This window comes from Nannobrachium achirus (assembly GCF_963921795.1).
Source record: "Nannobrachium achirus genome assembly, chromosome: 12".
NCBI classification, from domain to species: Eukaryota; Metazoa; Chordata; class Actinopteri; order Myctophiformes; family Myctophidae; genus Nannobrachium; species Nannobrachium achirus.
The window spans coordinates 3243256-3262809 of NC_137832.1; the positions used below are offsets into that span (position 1 = coordinate 3243256).

The 19554-nt window shown below is 42.9% G+C and overlaps 1 long non-coding RNA gene across 1 annotated transcript; it reads left to right on the top strand.

Moving 5' to 3' along the window:
• The first annotated feature begins 7742 nt into the window (after positions 1-7742).
• LOC308295040 lies at positions 7743-18516 on the top strand. The gene is made up of 4 exons (XR_013962544.1): positions 7743-7895; positions 15188-15255; positions 16264-16377; positions 18457-18516. It is a non-coding gene; the product is annotated as an uncharacterized lncRNA (long non-coding RNA).
• Positions 18517-19554: the final 1038 nt, after the last annotated feature.

The following is a 19554-nucleotide window of genomic DNA, read 5'->3' on the forward strand; positions in this document are numbered from 1 at the left end:
AAACAATTACATATTCAGTCAGTCGTGGATTAGCTGTCACTGAGTTTGTAACCAAATGGACCCTTATATATCTGCTTGTGCAGCCTCTGCATAATAGGCATGCAATTCCACCGATTTGTAGGCTATTTAGGCTAGTTCCTACAGTTGCATTTAAAATGCAGTTGGCATTTTACAGCACTTAATGATGAAAATAGACAATCGCGTGCGCACTGCAGTCGCGCGTGCAGAAAACGGCACAGTCGCTGCCAGGCCGCAGTTTCTCTTCCCCGGGCGGCCAGGCCGTGCGGACCCGCCGATGGGGGACCACTCACGCACCGCATGAGATCGACTGCCCACGCTCGTCCATTTGGTTTCATTTTAAAGAGTTAAGGATCTATAAAGGCCCAAGGGTCTGTTTGGTTACCAACTCTCCTTCATTTAGCAGGAGACCACCAGTCCACTTGTAACCCCCAGCACAGCACTGTGGTCCCTGGACCACTGGTTGAGACCCACTGCTGTACTACCTGGCCTACTGTATTTGCCACTAGCCCATATTCTTACCTCTGATGAAGAATAGCAGCGTTTCACTTCATGGATAAAAACTGAACCGGATTCAGTTTTAACCCAAAATATTCCCCTGCACCCAAGGACATAGTTTTAGGGCCTACCTAATAAACAGCTTGATGCGGCGTAGTTTTGCTTTCGAAAAATGTGTTTGGTATATGCATCTTTTGTAGCGACTGGCAAAACTACACTAGTCTTCTCGAGCATTTTAATAGTGATTGTGGAAACAAATCTGGGTGGGGCCGCAGCACAGTCCGCGGCGCACTCTGAGGGTATGGTCACACAGTGGACGCTTCGGCTCGAAACTCCCATCCACTCCCATTATAAGGGAAAAAACGGACATGACGTGTTGCGCGCCGGCGGGGACACGTTCGAGGCGTTTCCCGTTGGGCGTTTCCGGCCACGCGCTGGGGGTTCATGGTTCAGCACTGCTGTACTATCACCCCGCAGTATTGCTCACTATCCAATGGGACAGAACGTCCTGTGGAGCTGGATTTTACCTTGTAGTTTTCTTGCAGTCACCCAGCTCTCCAAATACAGAGGGAATGTATGGAAAATAACTCAAAACAAACAGCCAGACACATGCTTCAACAAACACATGTGCATCAATAAATGTAAACATCCTTATTGTTGTTGAATCGCCAGTCTGATGTACTGTTTCTCCCATCTAAATAGCTTGTGTGAGCATATAATAATAAAGAATTGCAGAATGATATTACTATCCAAAATATATATTTTTATTAACTCTCCAGTTACACATAATCACACACAAACGTGGGGCACAAAAAATAAATAAAAACGAAAGATCTGTTTTATTGTCATAAATAACCATATGGATTTGTCATTAATAATTAATGATGTAATTCACATATAGCCTATTAAACTCTCTATTCTCAGTAAAAACGGACCCACATTTCTTTGACTTCTTTATTTATATAAATCTTTACAAAAATAGACAATCTACAAGCTCACAATGCGACGCAGAGCGACACGTTGTGAGCTTGTAGATTGGCTATTTTTGCTTATTCCCCCCAGAATATGCATAGCTGGGGTTCATATTTGGTTTGATTGATTGATTGAAGAATTTATTATAAGGTTGCATAGGAAACAGTACAGTTCATGACAGTACAAATCACTGGTACAAGGCCAACTAAAAGGATATCATTATAAGCTTTTAGGCTAATTTACACAGGAGCCACTTGTACTTGTACTCATATAACACTGAAAGAGACAGAAAGAACACAGTAGGCCTACTTTGCACAGGGAATTGTCAGTAACCAAAAAAATAACAAGGGAAACAGAATTAATAAGGGTAATAATAATAATAATAAAGAGAAATAGGAGATATTTACAAAATGAAAGGGGTCTTAATTAGTTTCAGGTGGTGCACTAATGTTGATACAGTGGGATTCATATTATTATTATTATTGCACATGCATGTTTTCATGTTGAGTAGTGTAGGGTAGGCTACATTCCTTGATCTGTCCCTCTGCAAATCGCGCTAGTTAAAAGAACTACACGTCCTTCTGACCAGCGCCATGTTAGTCTGGGATCACTTAACTTTACAGGGTTTGATCCGGTCGGGAGCGGAAACCACTTTACGTCATGTTGTAGTTCTAGGCGGACTACACTTTGGCCGTAACTATCAACCGGATTCAGTTTTAACCCAAAATATTCCCCTGCACCCAAGGACATAGTTTTAGGGCCTACCTAATAAACAGCTTGATGCGGCGTAGTTTTGCGTTCGAAAAATTTGTTTGGTATATGCATCTTTTGTAGCGACTGGCAAAACTACACTAGTCTTCTCGAGCATTTTAATAGTGATTGGGGAAACAAACGAGGGGAACTAAATCAAAGCGACGCCGCTTCTTCCAGTGGTTTCCGCGCTTTAGGCAAGGCTTTAGGCGGAAACCAAGCGGTCTGTTGTGAACGAACACCAGGCTTTCTCTCCAGAAAGACTGGTAGGCGAGGTTAGCGCCATGTTGACTCTCCCACAATGCAGCTCGGGGCTCACAGGAACAGCCGGGGATGATAGGATATGGAATTACACCAGGCGCGAGTACGAGACCGTTTCGAGCCGAAGCGTCGACTGTAGCCTGGCTCCAGCCAATAGACCCGCCCACTCTCTGAATGAACTGCATCTCTTGGTCTGGATGTGTCATATGACGCGTCTCTTGATACGGTATCTTGGCCTACCGACCAATGAAATCAATGCAATACGGAGGAGGGGTGCGTCTATAAAATCAACAGAAACAGTGGAGGGAGGGGTGGCTCACCAGCGTTCTTAATTGCCTCCTTTGATCTTCAGAAGAGCTGCAACTACAAGTGTCGATAGCTCGTTAGTGATTCTCTCTAATCAATGAAACATCAAAGACAATGACCTGTTTGGTGCATGTCATAGAGGGGAGGGGGAGGAGGGAATGTTTTGTGTGCAAAAGTCAAACACAACCCCTCCCACCAGATCTCTTGTGATTGGGAATTTCAAATTTTAAATCCCCTCCCCTTTTCAATCAAATAGAATGGAGACAACTTCAGACTCAAGCCCCAGCGTAGAGTCTGAAATCAGGCTACGTCGACTGTGACCGTAGCCTAACCCTCCGGTCAAAATGATGGTCGTTCGAAAGAGCAAGATTTTACCCGTGGGAACTTCATTCACTCAGTCAGTCCGCCAGTCACATAATTAATTCATTGGGAGATATTATAGTAGCATTAATTAATTATTTGTACCCACCTGATTCCAATATAGCTCTAATCTGTATGTGATTGGATGAATGATTCCCATATAGATGTGCCATTTCAAGTCTTCAGTCTTTATGCTATGTTCCTGAAAGTTCCTGCGAATGGAACACCTTCAGCACCCACCTGGGGGACAGATCAGAAATCCACCTGTGACTACTTCTAGCTAGTGCTACTAGCTCTGGAACTGGGCGCTAAGTGAGCTTGTCTGGAATCATTGTTGTTATGATCTGGGAAAGACTTCTTTGCCCTAATGGATATGAGACTCGAGTCTGTTTCTGTTGTTTAGATTTTTATCTAAAGAGCTTATTTTTTAGGAGCATACTCCAGTCCATTGAAAAGCAGAATCCACCTTCATAGGTAGATTAACACTGTATACTGTCTTGCCAATGGCAGGAGTGTGAAGTTTTGAAATGACACATCTGTTTATATGTCTTCTTTTATTTATGCATTTTTACAAGTCTCAATTGTTCAGAAATAGTGATTATTTATGAGCTGGTCCTTCTGTCTCTCAATGACTACAATGCAGACAATGTACAGTAAAGTCTGCTTTCTCCATTGACAGTTGAATAGAAGTGAAATTCCTCTGTCTTTTCTGCTTCATTTGCACATGTTATACTGCTGCTAAAGATACATGTACAGTAGGCCTAGTGCCTACTGTGTGCACATTGTGTCACCACTGCCAAAAAGCTACCGTTATATATTCTTATTGCTTTTATATTTACTTTTTAATTATCTGGTTGTGTATTTTAGCATACACCAATGTTTTCTAGGCTGTGACCTGTTCTTAGGTAAGAACATAATCTACACACACTGGAGAGCAATCTTAGGGTAGTGGCCTTTGGAAGAGTGCTTATATATTCAGCTCATCTCATCTTGGCTGATGTCATTCATCTATTAACAATCTGATGTTATTCATCCATTAAGTGGTAGAGGCGAAAAAGAAAGAATGAAAAAACAAGAAAATCCACCAAGTTAGGTTTGACCGGAGATGGGAGAATCTAGTGTCAGTTTAACTATTTACAGCAGCTGCACAAAACCACCTTTATGAAAGTCAGATGTAAACAAATCGATAGGCTACAAATAAGTGATTTAGCAAAAAATACCACCGCTCACGGTCGAATGCCAAGGACTCAAAATAATATTGAATTATTTCAATTAAACATGTTAAACAAACTAGTTTTGGTTTAGTGTCTACCTGGTAACAAGTGATGAGAGTGAATAGTGTTTTTTCATTGGTTGTTGTAGAGTAGAGACATGTTGTTAAAGCGAGTCGGTGTTCATTTCTCTGAAACATCTCAACTCATCAACACTTCAACTAAACTCTGAAACATCTCAACTCATCATGACTTCATCTCATCTCTGGCTCTGTGTTTCACTGAGTTTCATCTGTTTTCATGGAACAGGTCAACTTTTATTAATTAGCCTAATAATAATTCAAACATTCACACGTACTGTGTTGATAGTATACATATATTATTTATAACTGAACATTAATTACATTTTCAATGTTTTATTTTCAGATGGACATCTGTTCTATACGGCTCACCGCTGTGTGTTCAACTCCAGTGAGCTGGAGGACATACAGTACATATACTCATATAATTTCAATAATGATGAGTTAATCAGGTGGGACAGCAGAGTGGGTCAGTTTGTTGGATACACTGAGTTTGGTGTGAGGAACGCAGAGCGCTTCAATAAAGATCCTAGAGAACTGGCTGGGATGAGAGCAAACCGAGTGGCATTCTGCAAACACAACATTGAGGGCGACTACGCCACTGCTCTGGACAAGAGAGGTGAGCTGATCTCAGAGCAGCACTCAGCACTCATCACCTCATAAACTATAACATGATATCATAATAAATCTTAATAATATTCAGAGATGATTAATGGTGTTAATATTGATATTTTAATGATTATAAAACATAACTCTATCTGTGGAGAAACCTTTTAAATTCTCTTAAACCTTTAAACCTGATTTATACTTTGTCGTATGACAGTGTCACGCTGTGGACATAGATCTACAAGCTCACAACGTGTCACATGTTGACAGTGTTGTTGGACAAGTTTAAAATAATTATATTCTAGGCATCAGGTTTAAGTTAATGTAGTTAAATTTACTTTTAAAGAAGCAGCTAAACTCACCTCCATACAGTAGGTGATGTTATAGTTTTTTTTTTAATACCATTCTAATTATATTTAATTGTATTGCTACTATATCCATTAAATTATATTGTTGTTAATGTAAATTGATTATTATTTAATGTAATGTTTACATTAAATGATATCTGTAGAACATCAATAATGTAGAAGCTACATTATTTGTGGAAACATTGGCCTCTGGCGCCATCTGATGGCCAAATACTGACATTTACTATTCAAGTATACTATTATTGATAATGACATGAACAATTTACAGTTTAGGCATTTAGCAGACGCTTTTAATCCAGAGCGATAACATAAGCAAGGTAATAGGCCTACATCAATACATCAACATAATAATACATAGAAATATCAATCTAGAAAAAAAATATCGTATGGACCAAGCACCTATTCAGTAAAAAAACATTATATAAAACCTAAATATGCTATCTAGCTTTCATGTATGGTCATTGAGGGTAGGCGAGTGTTACGGTAAGTGCTATGGGCTAAGGGTGGAGTTTGAAGAGGTGAGTCTTCAGTCCACGGTGGAAGCTAGGGAGTGAGTCTGTAGTTCTAATGGAAGCTAGGGAGTGTCTGTAGATCTAATGGAAGCTAGGGAGTGAGTCTGTAGTTCTAATGGAAGCTATGGAGTGAGTCTGTAGTTCTAATGGAAGCTAGGGAGTGAGTCTGTAGTTCTAATGGAAGCTAGGGAGTGTAGATCTAATGGAAGCTAGGGAGTGAGTATGTAGTTCTAATGGAGGCTAGGGAGTGAGTCTGTAGTTCTAATGGAAGCTAGGGAGTGAGTCTGTAGTTCTAATGGAAGCTATAGGGAGTGAGTCTGTAGTTCTAATGGAAGCTAGGGAGTGAGTCTGTAGTTCTAATGGAAGCTAGGGAGTGAGTCTGTAGTTCTAATGGAAGCTAGGGAGTGTCTGTAGATCTAATGGAAGCTAGGGAGTGAGTCTGTAGTTCTAATGGAAGCTAGGGAGTGAGTCTGTAGTTCTAATGGAAGCTAGGGAGTGAGTCTGTAGTTCTAATGGAAGCTAGGGAGTGTAGATCTAATGGAAGCTAGGGAGTGAGTATGTAGTTCTAATGGAAGCTATAGGAGTGAGTCTGTAGTTCTAATGGAAGCTAGGGAGTGAGTCTGTAGTTCTAATGGAAGCTATAGGGAGTGAGTCTGTTGTTCTAATGGCAGCTAGGGAGTGAATCTGTAGTTCTAATGGAAGCTAGGGAGTGAGTCTGTAGTTCTAATGGAAGCTAGGGAGTGAGTCTGTAGTTCTAATGGAAGCTATAGGGAGTGAGTTAGCCCCATATATAACCTCACCCGTCGCTGCATACTTTTGTGCTCCGAGATGAGGTCCTATAAAGGTATCCTAGGGCTGGTGTGGAACGCCTCCACGTTGAGTTAGAAAACATCTTTCCCGAAATTGTATCCAAAAAGTAAAGGTAGTTCCATGCTCCCAGACTATGGTTTCCTATCCCAGGGTACATAAAACATGCACCAGGGCATGAAACAACCACTTAAATCGTTAGTTTTGTAATGTTGTTTGTAAAGTGTTTTCTAACTCAACGTGGAGGCGTTCCACACCAGCCCTGGGATATCTTTATAGGACCTCATCTCTGAGCACAAAAGTATGCAGCAATGGGTAAGCTAAGGAGTGAGTCTGTTGTTCTTATGGAAGCTAGGGATTGAGTCTATAGTTCTAAGTGTGACAGGGAGTTTATTCCACAGTTGGAGACACAAAGAGCCTGCTTTGTTCAGAGCCTGCTTTGTTCCCTATGGAGACACAAAGAGCCTGATTCGTTCCCCATGGAGACGAAAGAGCCTCCTTTGTTCCCTATGGAGACACAAAGAGCCTGCTCTGTTCCCTATGGAGACACAAAGAACCTGCTCTGTTCCCTATGGAGACACAAAGAGCCTGCTTTGTTCCCTATGGAGACACAAAGAGCCTGCTCTGTTCCCTATGGAGACACAAAGAGCCTGCTCTGTTCCCTATGGAGACACAAAGAACCTGCTCTGTTCCCTATGGAGACACAACAAGCCTGCTTTGTTCCCTATGGAGACACAAAGAGCCTGCTTTGTTCCCTATGGAGACACAAAGAGCCTGCTTTGTTCCCTATGGAGACACAAAGAGTCTCTTCAAATGAATGGCTTAGGAATGCGACAAAAACTAAAAATATATTCATGAATTTAAAAAAAAAGAATAGGGGTGAGGCTAACCCTTTAACCCTATATCCACTTCTACTGTTCTTGTTCTTCCAGTGGAGCCCACTGTGAGACTGAAGTCAGTGACGCCCCCTGGTGGTAAACACACTCACATGCTGCAGTGCAGCTCCTACAACTTCTACCCTAAAGTGATCCTGGTGACCTGGCTGAGAGACGGAGAAGAGACCACCTCTGATGTCACTTCCTCTTATGAGCTGTCTGATGGAGACTGGTACTACCAGTACCACTCCTACCTGGAGTACACACCCAAGTATGTAACAAACACCAATACATAGAAATACACACCTCTACTGGTACCAGTACCACTCCTACCTGGAGTACACACCCAAGTATGTAACAAACACCAATACATAGAAATACACACCTCTACTGGTACCAGTACCGGAACAATGAACAATATGAAGAGGCTTATGATATTTCCTTTAGGATTTCAATCATGTTTCACGTTACAGTAAGTGTAATGCCGTTGCCTAATTCAGGTGTAGGACCTGTAGTGTTTTTTTATTGTGTGTATAACCATGCCAAAATGCAGTCTTCTATGCATTTCAGGGGTTTTGGGGGGTTAGAGCCTCCCAATTGGGACAGTTCCGGCAAGAATTTCAAACCACTTTCACCCCTGACAATTACACCAAAAATGTGTTTTTCCAAAATAGTGCTGATGGTGGCGCTAGATGGGACAGATGCATTTTGATTACATGACTGTAGAGATACTGTTTACCGGTTTGCGTGAAGGGCAAAATCTGTAGGAGCAGGGTCAAAAAAATGTTGGTGCAAGAATCGCCCTCATGGTGACGCAATATGGGCCAGATTCATGTTGATGACATGAGTGTAGACATACTGTGTACCGATTTGCGTGATTGTAGGGCAAAATCTGTAGGAGTAGTGTCCAAAAATGTGTTTTAAAAAATCGGCCTGAAGGTGGCGCTATATGGGACAGATCCATGTTGATGAGATGAGTGTAGACATACTGTGTACCGATTTGCGTGATTTGAGGGCAAAATCTGTAGGAGCAGTGTCCAAAAATGTGTTTGCAAAAATCGGCCTGATGGTGGCGCTATATGGGACAGGTCCATGTTGATGAGATGAGTGTAGACATACTGTGTACCGATTTGCGTGATTTGAGGGCAAAATCTGTAGGAGCAGTGTCCAAAAATGTGTTTGAAAAAATCGGCCTGATGGTGGCGCTATATGGGACAGGTCCATGTTGATGACATGAGTGTAGACATACTGTATACCGATTTGTGTGATTTGAGGGCAAAATCTGTAGGAGCAGTGTCCAAAAATGTGTTTTAAAAATTCGGCCTGAAGGTGGCGCTACATGGGACAGGTCCATGTTGATGAGATGAGTGTAAACATACTGTGTAGCGATTTGCGTGATTTTAGGGCAAAATCTGTAGGAGCAGTGTCCAAAAATGTGTTTGAAAAAATCGGCCTGATGGTGGCGCTATATGGGACAGGTCCATGTTGATGACATGAGTGTAGACATACTGTATACCGATTTGTGTGATTTGAGGGCAAAATCTGTAGGAGCAGTGTCCAAAAATGTGTTTTAAAAATTCGGCCTGAAGGTGGCGCTATATGGGACAGATCCATGTTGATGAGATGAGTGTAGACATACTGTGTCGCGATTTGCGTGATTTTCGGGCAAAATTTGTAGGAGCAGTGTCCAAAAATGTGTTTTAAAAAATCGGCCTGAAGGTGGCGCTATATGGGACAGATCCAAGTTGATGAGAAATGAGGGGTGGGGTCTCCGCGCCGCCGAGGCGGACGAATAGGTACTGGCCCCGGCTCTCCCGGTCGCTCCTAGCCCGAGTTACGGCATTTTATGTGCGCTGCAGTGGCAGGGGGTCCTCCACTGGGGGCGCCACCACTTTTGCATCCGTTCTGGAGCACCAGGAGTCGGTGGTCCCCGGGAATTCCCTGTGAGCAGCCCCGTTGGGGTGGTCATTTGGTCATTTTTGCACATTTGGTCATTTTTTACACCTGGGGGTCCCCCAGGGACCTGGGGGTCCCTGGAGATCCGGGGGTCCTTGGAGGTTGTAGTTTGGCAGGCAAGGAGTTTGTGTGGAAATTTTGGCATGGATCAGGCCAACGGTGGCCGAGATATGAGTAGGGGAAAAGTGTGACGTGTGACGAGTGACGCGACGGACAGACGGAGAGCCAGACGGACGGACGGACGGACGGCCGGTGGAGGTTTGGATAGCAAGTAACTGCGACCTACGGTCGCAATCAGTTAATTTTAGGGATGCACCGATAAGGAAATTATTGGCCGATGCCGATGTTGATGTTTGAAATAACATTTTAGCCGATGGCCGATGCCGATGTTATTCATTCACCCTTTTTATGAAATACATACATACATTTTTAAAAGCACTACTTTTAATTATTTCAGCCCTTTATCACTCTTTGATGCTTACCTTAACTCATTTGCTGCCCCCTCCCGAGTTTCCCGAGTTATTACAGTCCCCAGACCGCCATGACCAAAATGTTACCCACTGAGCTGAAAAGCCTCTCCACTGTCGACGCTTGTGCATGGTGCACACAGATATTTGCGGACCATTTGTGCCAGTGCTGGAAAACGATGTTTATTCTGCCAATATGTGAGGGCAGTCAGTGGAGGCTCTTTGTCTTGAGTAGCACTAGCATCTTCTTTTTTCTTCTTTCTTTGAATGGGGGCCTCTGAGAGGCTGCTGTACCCCATCCGTCCTAGGAATAAAGAGGCTTTTGTCACACACTATCCTTACGGTAGGCTGAAGCAATGAAATGAAAATGTGGTCCGCAATATTGTGCTAACAGCAGCATAATAACAATAAAGATTAGTTTTAAGATTAAATAATACAAAAATATATAGATCTACCTTGGCAATTCTGTTCCCTTTTCCTACAGAATCTCCTCAAACATGTCGTGCAGACTGGCCTCTGCCCGCTGTCCCTCGTCTGTTCGTGCTCTCTTGGGAAGTGGGTCGTCACTTGTTGATGGGTTGTTGTCATCATCAGAACGGTCTCTCTGCATCTCATCCCCAGGCGCAGGCTGGGTGCCCTCCAGTTGTGCTTCAAGTGCTGCTCGAGCTCGTTGTTTAACATCCTCCCCGAAGAAGCGGTCCTTGTAGCGGGAATCCAGTAATGTTGCAATTAAGACATTGGGATCAGACTCCTCTCTGAAACGTTTGTTCACTGAATCTAATAAGGCAGTCTTTGTTGTTTTAACGCCATGGTCTGTATCAGCAGTCTTGCTTAAAAGGCGTTGCAGAGCTGTTACCGAGGGGATCATGTCAGCAGCTGATGCCTCGGATGCGCTGATATCTTTTGTCAGTAGTTCAAATGGGGAGAGTAGTGCGGTTAAGTTTTCAATTAATCCCCATTGTTGAGCAGTAAGGTTTGCAGGGAGGTCGCCAGATTGTTAGGCAGCAGAAAACACACCAAGATTGCAAGCCAGCCAGTCAGACGACCGATGCACCGATGGCAGTCAATGAGGCAAATATCCGCCGATGCCGATGTGCGGCAGATATATTGGTGCATCTCTAGTTAATTTCGCATCAAGCGTCCCACTAGCCAATCATAGCGCATCCTGCAAAGCTTGGCCAACGGGACCCTGCATACACGATTTACCCCATGGTTTTTGGCCGAACAAGAAACTTTGAGGCGTTTGTGTCAGGATGTAGGCCATAGTGTAGCTGTGCTTCAGTTTACTTCAAGCCACAGATTTTTTTTTACTTGTTTTCCCCTTGGACCGGACAAAGCCAGATGTTGGAGCTATAGCTCCTAGCACCGTCGGCGTGAGCGTCTGGGGAACCGGGGATTTCCCCGCTGGGCCGCTAGGGGGAGTCCGGCGAGCGGGCCGCTGCAGGTCACTGCAGTGTTTCAATTGAAACGGGCCTCGGCCGTCAATGCGAATGATCGTCGTCCATCGGAAACCCCCATTGGGGCCCCCTTTCTAGTTCTGCCTATGTCCTGTTGCCAGGGGGGACTCCGACTGCCGGTAAATCTCAGTCCAAATAAATGACGCTCATATGTGAATGACACTCTATCGGAAGCCCCCCTCAATGGGCCCCCTCTATCACGCTGTGCCTGTGAGCTGTGACGCTGCACACCGATTGGCTTCACTTTGTAATACGAGCTAGGCGCGCGGTTTAGTTGTTGGATGGACTATCAAAACAAGTTGTTGTTATTAGTTAGAATACATCACAGAGCCTTTCAAACGAGAGAGCATTTGTGAGTAAAGTTGGCAAGTTGTTCAACCACTAATTAACAAGAATGCACGCTCATTTTAAGATGGCAACAACAAACATGGACGCAACACTGGTCTGTCGCATCCTATGGTCGCATCCAGTCAGATGAAACACAGTGTTAATCATGTCATGTGGACAGCTGGACACGTTAAAACGTTACCTTGAATGGAATATATCTGAGGAGCAATTATGTCAACTTCCCCAAAAGGCTGTCCTGTCTTACTGCTTGTATCCACAATATAACTTGTGAGTATCCTAATTTATTACCTTAACATGTCACGCCAATGCGCAAATGGTAATGTGGGTAGCCTACAGTAATTAATGTACAGTATTTGTGCAAGTTGGCCCTACATTTGTGGATAGCCTATGCATTATGTTCAAACAGTTCAATCCAAAACATAATGCTTATAGTCCAGTAATTTTAGGCCAAAATTAGGCTAAACCTAAAACAAATTGCAATAGTAGCAAACTCAACTGATTCTGTATCCTCATTATATCCTTAGTGAGAGAAAAAAAGTCCCAAGGAATCCCATCAGGGCAAAGTTTTGAAAACGACCTACCTACCTTCACTGTAAACACAAAATATTCATGAGCTAAGCTAATGTAATGTTGCTGTCTCTAACTTGACTGGTTACAGTTGAGGGTTTGGAGGAAACATTTGGTGGATACTAAGCTAGTATGCACAACTCTAAAAGAACTGATGCACTATTGTGATGGAGCGCCTCCGTGCGGCTGCAGAGTTGTATTTCTTCTATAGATGTATTGTATTGATGTATTACCTTGCTTATTGTAAATCACTCTGGGTTAAGAGCGTATGCTAAATGCCTAAATTGTACATTTTTAGTGTGTCAGGGTTGCCATGTCTGCTTGTCTGCAAAGCAACTTTGGGCTTATCTTTCTGGTGGCTTTCTGGTGGCATTTTTATGGTCTGATATTTGTTGAATTTGTACTGTAACTGTTATTATCATGCAAATCTATGCTGCTTAGAGAGCCATAGTAAAATAAATATGCTGTGTGTGTGTCAGGGGCCAGGGTTGCCATGTCTGCTTATTATAAGCAACTTTGGTCTTATTTTTCTGTAAAGTTGCTTAAATATTATTGGTAGTTGATAAATGCCTAAATTGTAATTGTTTTTGTGTGTCAGGGTTGCCATGTCTGCTTGTCTGCAAAGCAACTTTGGGCTTATCTTTCTGGTGGCTTTCTGGTGGCATTTTTATGGTCTGATATTTGTTAAATTTGTACTGTAACTGTTATTATGCTACAAATCTATGCTCAGGGGCGGTGACGTTTCAATATTCAAATGGGTGCTCGTTTTTGACCCCGCCCCGCCCCCCCCCCCCCCCCCCCCCCCCCGCCCTCCCCCCCCGCCCCCGCCCCCGCCCGCCTGCCTGCCTGCTCGGCCAGCCGCTTAGACAAAATGATAATGACCATTGCTATGTTTGGCCACTAGAGGGCACTGAAAACCCACAACGCTAATATGTTCCCCATTTTCAGCAGTTTTGTGACACTTTGGTATCATGCCAATAAAGCTCCTTTGAATTTAATTGAAAACCAATGAAACAGAGCAGCCTGAATTAAAAATGCAGACAGGCCTATACTTGAGTAACTGTAAATGTACAAACGTATTGGTATCAAAATATCCCATTTCATGTCAGCAAAAGAAAAGGCATTTTTTTTTCCATCATTGAGTACTTTATTTACAGTTTGCCAATAGTACAGTGGTACGATAGAGTTTGCAATATGCTTAGAAAAGTCACTTAAAATTGCAATCCATTATAGAAACGTTAAGCACTACTATTCTTTGTTGTGTTGTGTTTTTTTTTTTTTTCAAACTGTTCTCGACACTCGGCTGTACACAACAGTCCTTTTTATTTTTCTTACTGTCCTGTAACCTTAACTGGGTGACTTAATTTCCCCTTCCCCTTCTTTGTATATACTTACTGATTGTTTAGACTTACTGTTTTCTCTTTTATTATATATTTTTTCTCTCTCATTTTCTTTTCTTTACATATCTACTGCATAGTACTGTGTTCTATTCGTCTGTGTCATTCAATGTTATATGATATACTTTAATGGTTTCCTGTTGAAATAAGCTTAGTCTTTTCAGGATCTCATTTTAGTAGACCTTGTACCAGTGAACTGTACCGTCATGAAACTGTACATTTTCCTATGCAAACTTCTAATAAAGCCTTCAATCAATCAAATAGGCTTTAGGCTACATCAATTATATGTAATTCAAAGGAGCTTTACTGGCATGATAAAATACTATAATGCCTCATTCACATAGGGAGCAGCAAAGCTAAAGTTTAGCTTGCTTGGTCAATGTTATCTCAATGGAAACCAGCTTTAAAGCTTTCAAAGCTTTGTTCTGTGTATCTCCTGTATCTTTAAAGCTGGTTTCCATTGAGATAACATTGACCAAGCAAGCAAAACTTTAGCTTTGCTGCTCCCTATGTGAATGAGGCATAAGAACAGTTCAGTTGAGATTTTTTTTTTATTATTTTGGAGGTGGGGGTAGAATACTGTAGAGCTACATGGCTACATCACACAGAGTAGACATACAGCCAGGATGTGGAGGCGGGCTATGACGCTGGGTGACGCCCTCGAAAGGGACAAAGCCGACGTGTGATATCGGCCGAGTGCCAGGAATGCAGTTTGGCCAGTTTGGGGCGAACGACTGAGAATCAATGGGCTCTCATAACAGTACGCTCAAGCACTCACGCGCCCCCTATGTTCCCGCCGCTGTCTATGCTGCTATAGTAAAATAAATATGTTGTGTGTGTCAGGGTTGCCATGTCTGCTTATTATATAAGCAACTTTGGTCTTATTTTTCTGTAAAGTTGCTTAAATATTGATAGTTGCTGGTTACGGTTATGTTCCATTATGGTGTGTGTGTGTGTGTGTGTGTGTGTGTGTGTGTGTGTGTGTGTGTGTGTGTGTGTGTGTGTGTGGGGGGGGGGGGGGGGGGGGCACTTATATTTGAGGTCGCCCTGGGGCACTACACAGGGTTAATCAGGCAAGTAGATGGGGAAAATAGGGGTTTGTTACTGTTTATATTAATAAATAATGCAAAAAAATGTTTGCTCGCGCGCTGCACGCTGCGCGAGCATGAGGGCTGGTCTGATTCAAATCCCAGGGCTGAAAATTGGTCCCACTCCGAGCCTGGCTCCTAGGTACAGTAGACATAGTAGGATATGCATAGATGTCTATTGAGGCAGTAGATCTCTATTAAAACCATCCTAACTGTGTGTGTGTGTGTGTGTGTGTGTGTGTGTGTGTGTGTGTGTGTGTGTGTGTGTGTGTGTGTGTTACAGATCAGGAGAGAAGATCTCATGCATGGTTGAACATCCCAGCCTGACCGCACCTATCATGATGGACTGGGGTCAGTTACTGTAATCTATTACTAAAATTGCTCTCTTTGAAGTTCAAAGGGAGCAATTAAGAGCTCTCCACTGTTTCTGTTGATTTTCTGTTTCTGCTGATTTGCTGTCTCGTTAGACCCACCCCCTCCTCCGAGGCTCCAACTCTCATTGGCCAAGTCTTGCCTTGACCATAGAAACTCTAGGTTCATTACGCAACACCAGACCGCTCAGATAGTGGGCGGGTCTATGGGCTGGAGCCAAGCTAGAATTTTCAGGGACGTTTTGAAGGAAGCCAGTGAACTACATTATTAAACTACATATCAGTGTTTAATCTCTGTTTGGAACCAGTGAACTATATTATTAAACTACATATTAGTGTTTAATCTCAGTTTGGAACCAGTGAACTACATTATTAAACTACATATTAGTGTAGAATCTCATGGAACCTGCATTTCCATTGGGGAAGATTAAAACCACCAACCCCATATTTGCATACCGAGCCCTGATTGGTGCCCCACAACTTCGGGGGCAGCGAAATCCAATCACAAGTGACCGGGGCGGGGCCAGACTAATCCGCAGAGGGGCGGCAGTGGCTCAGGAGGTAGAGTGGCCGTCTTGGAACCCGAAGGTTCCAAGTTCGACTCCCAGCTCCACCTGGCTATGTGTGGAAGAGTCCTTGAGCAAGACTCTGAATCCCTAACTGCTGCTGGCAGATTCCTAATTTGCATTACACTGTCTTTCTAAACTGTTCTCACTCTGTCTCTATCTCTCTCTCTCTCTCTCTCTGACACACACACGCACGCACGCACGCACGCACGCATGCGCACGCGCACACACACACACACACACACACACACACACACACACACACACACACACACACACACACACACACACACACACACACACACACACACACACACACACACACACAGATGACTCCATGCCAGAGTCAGTGAAGAACAAAGTGTTTTAATAAACTGTAATAATATCATATAATGAATATCATATCATATTTCTATCATCAGATGACTCCATGCCAGAGGCAGTGAAGAACCAGCTGGCCATCGGAGCATCAGGTCTGGTTCTGGGTCTGGTCTTGTTCCTGACTGGATTCATCTACTTCCACTGGAAGAAGAGAGGTGATTAATTAATGTTTAATTAATGTTTAATTAATGATCTATTACCAGTAGAAGAAACGAGGTGATTATCATGTTTAATTAACATGGACCATTTAATGTTTCATTAATTAATACACTACCAGTGGAAGACAGAGATCACCACACATGTGGAACTATGGTTTTCTATGGACCACAGCTTCTCTTCTAAGCATGAAAGAAAATACTTTGAACGGCTCGAATGTTGTTACATTTAGCTTTAACACCAGTGTCACAAACATTGATTGACAATTAAACATAATTATCAAAACAATATATATTGTCCGGGTTTCCCTAGGGTTTCCCAGTGATTTGAGAGCCTTCGTAGCTCACGTATGGTCGTAGAGACCCATCGTAGCAGAAAAAACGTTTCAAGAACGCCTTCATAGCCTGCGCAGGCTCCTGTCAATCAAGAGCCTTCTATTAGAGTGTAGTGTACAATTAAAGGAGATCCTATAGTAAGATTTACGGCTTATTTACACAGGAACCACTTTACGAATGGCTTGGGGAAACCCATCGTAAGGCTCCTGACAGGAGGATCGTAGAAGCAACCCTTTTACTGAAAGCGAGCCTCCGCAGACCTGTCATATAAAGGCTTTTGTAAGGGGTGCCTGCCTGGGGCGCCCTTAAACACCCTTCGTAGCAAGCTGAGCATAACTATAACTATTATAGATTATAGATAGATTATACACTTGCTATTAAAAATGTATATATAAAAAAATACAAAGGTGAACTATATATTTTTTGTTATTTGTCTGTTGGGTAGAGTGTGCTTACTTTGATACTGAGAGATATGAGCGCACCACAAAAGAACACACATAAAAAAGAACCAGCTCATAGTGGGGTCCGTGGACCCGTGGGGGACCCCAGTGAAATGATATGTAGAAGTGAAACGGCCCGGGGACAGAACCCGGAGCTCCCACTCCCACACACAACCTGTGGTGCCAACATAGTGCTGAGCTACAGTAGATTGGCAGGGCTGTTGTGTTTTAGTTAGGAATTGAAGAACCAAATGGACCCTCATCATAGGTATGTAACTCAGAGAGTGTACAAAATGTGACCAAATGGATCCGTCATTTAATTTTACACTCTGAGTTACACCTATGATGAGGGTCCATTTGGTTCCTAACTAATTGTAGCCCCCATAGTTATTACAGCCAAGAGGCACCGTACAACAGCCCTGCATATTGGGCTCAGTCCTATTGGCATGATTTATTGATTGATTATTTTATCAGACAAAAATGGAGAATGGTACAAGTATAGTCAATACAATAGAAATGTACAGTTAAAAAAACTGTACTGCCTAAAAGGAACATCCCATGGTATTTCTTTTTATGTTGGAAGTCCTACTGATGGGTTGTGTGTTGTACTGACAAGTGAGAGCCTCGGGTTCAATCCCCTCTTCTGAGCATCGCTACTTTGAGAACCAATGCTTTAAAAATAAATATTTAAGAAGAGAAATTAAGTCATATCATTTCAAATTAAAACAAGTTGTTTGTGCAGTCAGTTAGCCTGCCAACAGCGCTTAAACATAGTTGTTTTTCTGCATTGTTTTCTTGATGGGCCGAGAACAATCACACTAACCAACAGTACAATCACACTAACCAACAGTACAATCACACTAACCAACAGTACAATCACACTAACCAGCAGTACAATCACACTGACCAACAGTACAATCACACTAACCAACAGTACAATCACACTAACCAACAGTACAATCACACTAACCAACAGTACAATCACACTGACCAACAGCTGAAATTAATTTGCGAGTGCTGCTGGCTGACATGTCCTATCAATCAAAGCCAAGAGCCATTCAATGAGAGTTGCATCTTCTCCGTTCACATGGGGCCAGAGTTGGCAGAACTCTCTAATACAAGGCTCTGGCCAACCTAAGGGCATGCGTAGCCTGTTTTGAGAGATGCGCTTACTAGTGCGTTTCCCTTCCCTTAGCGTCCTACGAAGGGCTTTGTACGACCACGGAAGGACTGCGCTTTTGGAAACTAAAGTCTGTCTTAACTGTCTGTCTGTCTGTTTTAACTGTCTCTCTTCTTCTACCAGGTCGTGTTCTGGTGCCGACAACAAATGACGATCTTTAGACTCCTCCTCCCACAAACCCAGGTTCACTTCCTCTTTCTTTTTAATACACTTTTATTTAAAATGTATAAAAGTGTATAAAACTAGAACACATGCTTGTGTAAGAAGTGAAACAACTAGACTAGGACACTGATTAAAACCAGGGCCGGATCTAGCCTGTAGGACTGGAGGGCAAGAAGAAACACAAGGTGTGCCACCTTCCCGATAGGACTCAAAACCCCCAAAATGCATAGAAAACCAGGGGGCGGAATGGGCATCTGGCATACCGGGCATATGCCCGGTGGGCCGCTAGGCCAGAGGGCTGGGGGTCCGGAAAAAAAAGAAAATTCGGGGAGTAGTGAAAGTTACAGGTAAGGTGAGTGCGATATGAAACGTAAGCTTACCATAATCACAGTAATCCTTAATCATTTTCAATCATATTCAAGGGCTTTTGGAGAAATGAGACAAACACAGAGCCCTGCAGAGGGGAGGTGATCTATGCATTTTGTAACAGTTATCCCTACTGTAACACACAATACAAACACAACAGATCTTACACCTGCATCAGGATACTGCATCACAGGTTATAACAACTTCTATTCATACCATAATGCCTCCCAAAAACGATTACTACCATTATTTAATAACTTTTGATTGGGTGGGCAGCAGTCAGGGCACATTTGGATGGGCTTAGATCCCATAGCCTGAGAGGACATTCAGGAAGTGAAGGTCCTGTGATTCAGTTCAGTGAAGAGATGACACAATGCAGCCAAACTCTGGACCAATCATTTGAACACAATGATTCAGTGAACTGAACCCAGTGATTCAGTACATTGAACACCCAGCAGGATCAAAGACAGAACATTGTGGTCCAAAGGAGAGTCTCTACCAACTGAGCTACTCTTCCTACTAAGATACACTACTGACAAAGTATTGGTCACATGTTGTTAGAATGGACTGAGTTGTTTCTACTCTGATGGTTACTGTAGTTACAGGGAGAATGCTGGGAGCTTAGCTTTTTAACTAGTTACTAATAACTTGTTCATGATCTATTAACTATTTATAGCATAGTTTATAGTTTAC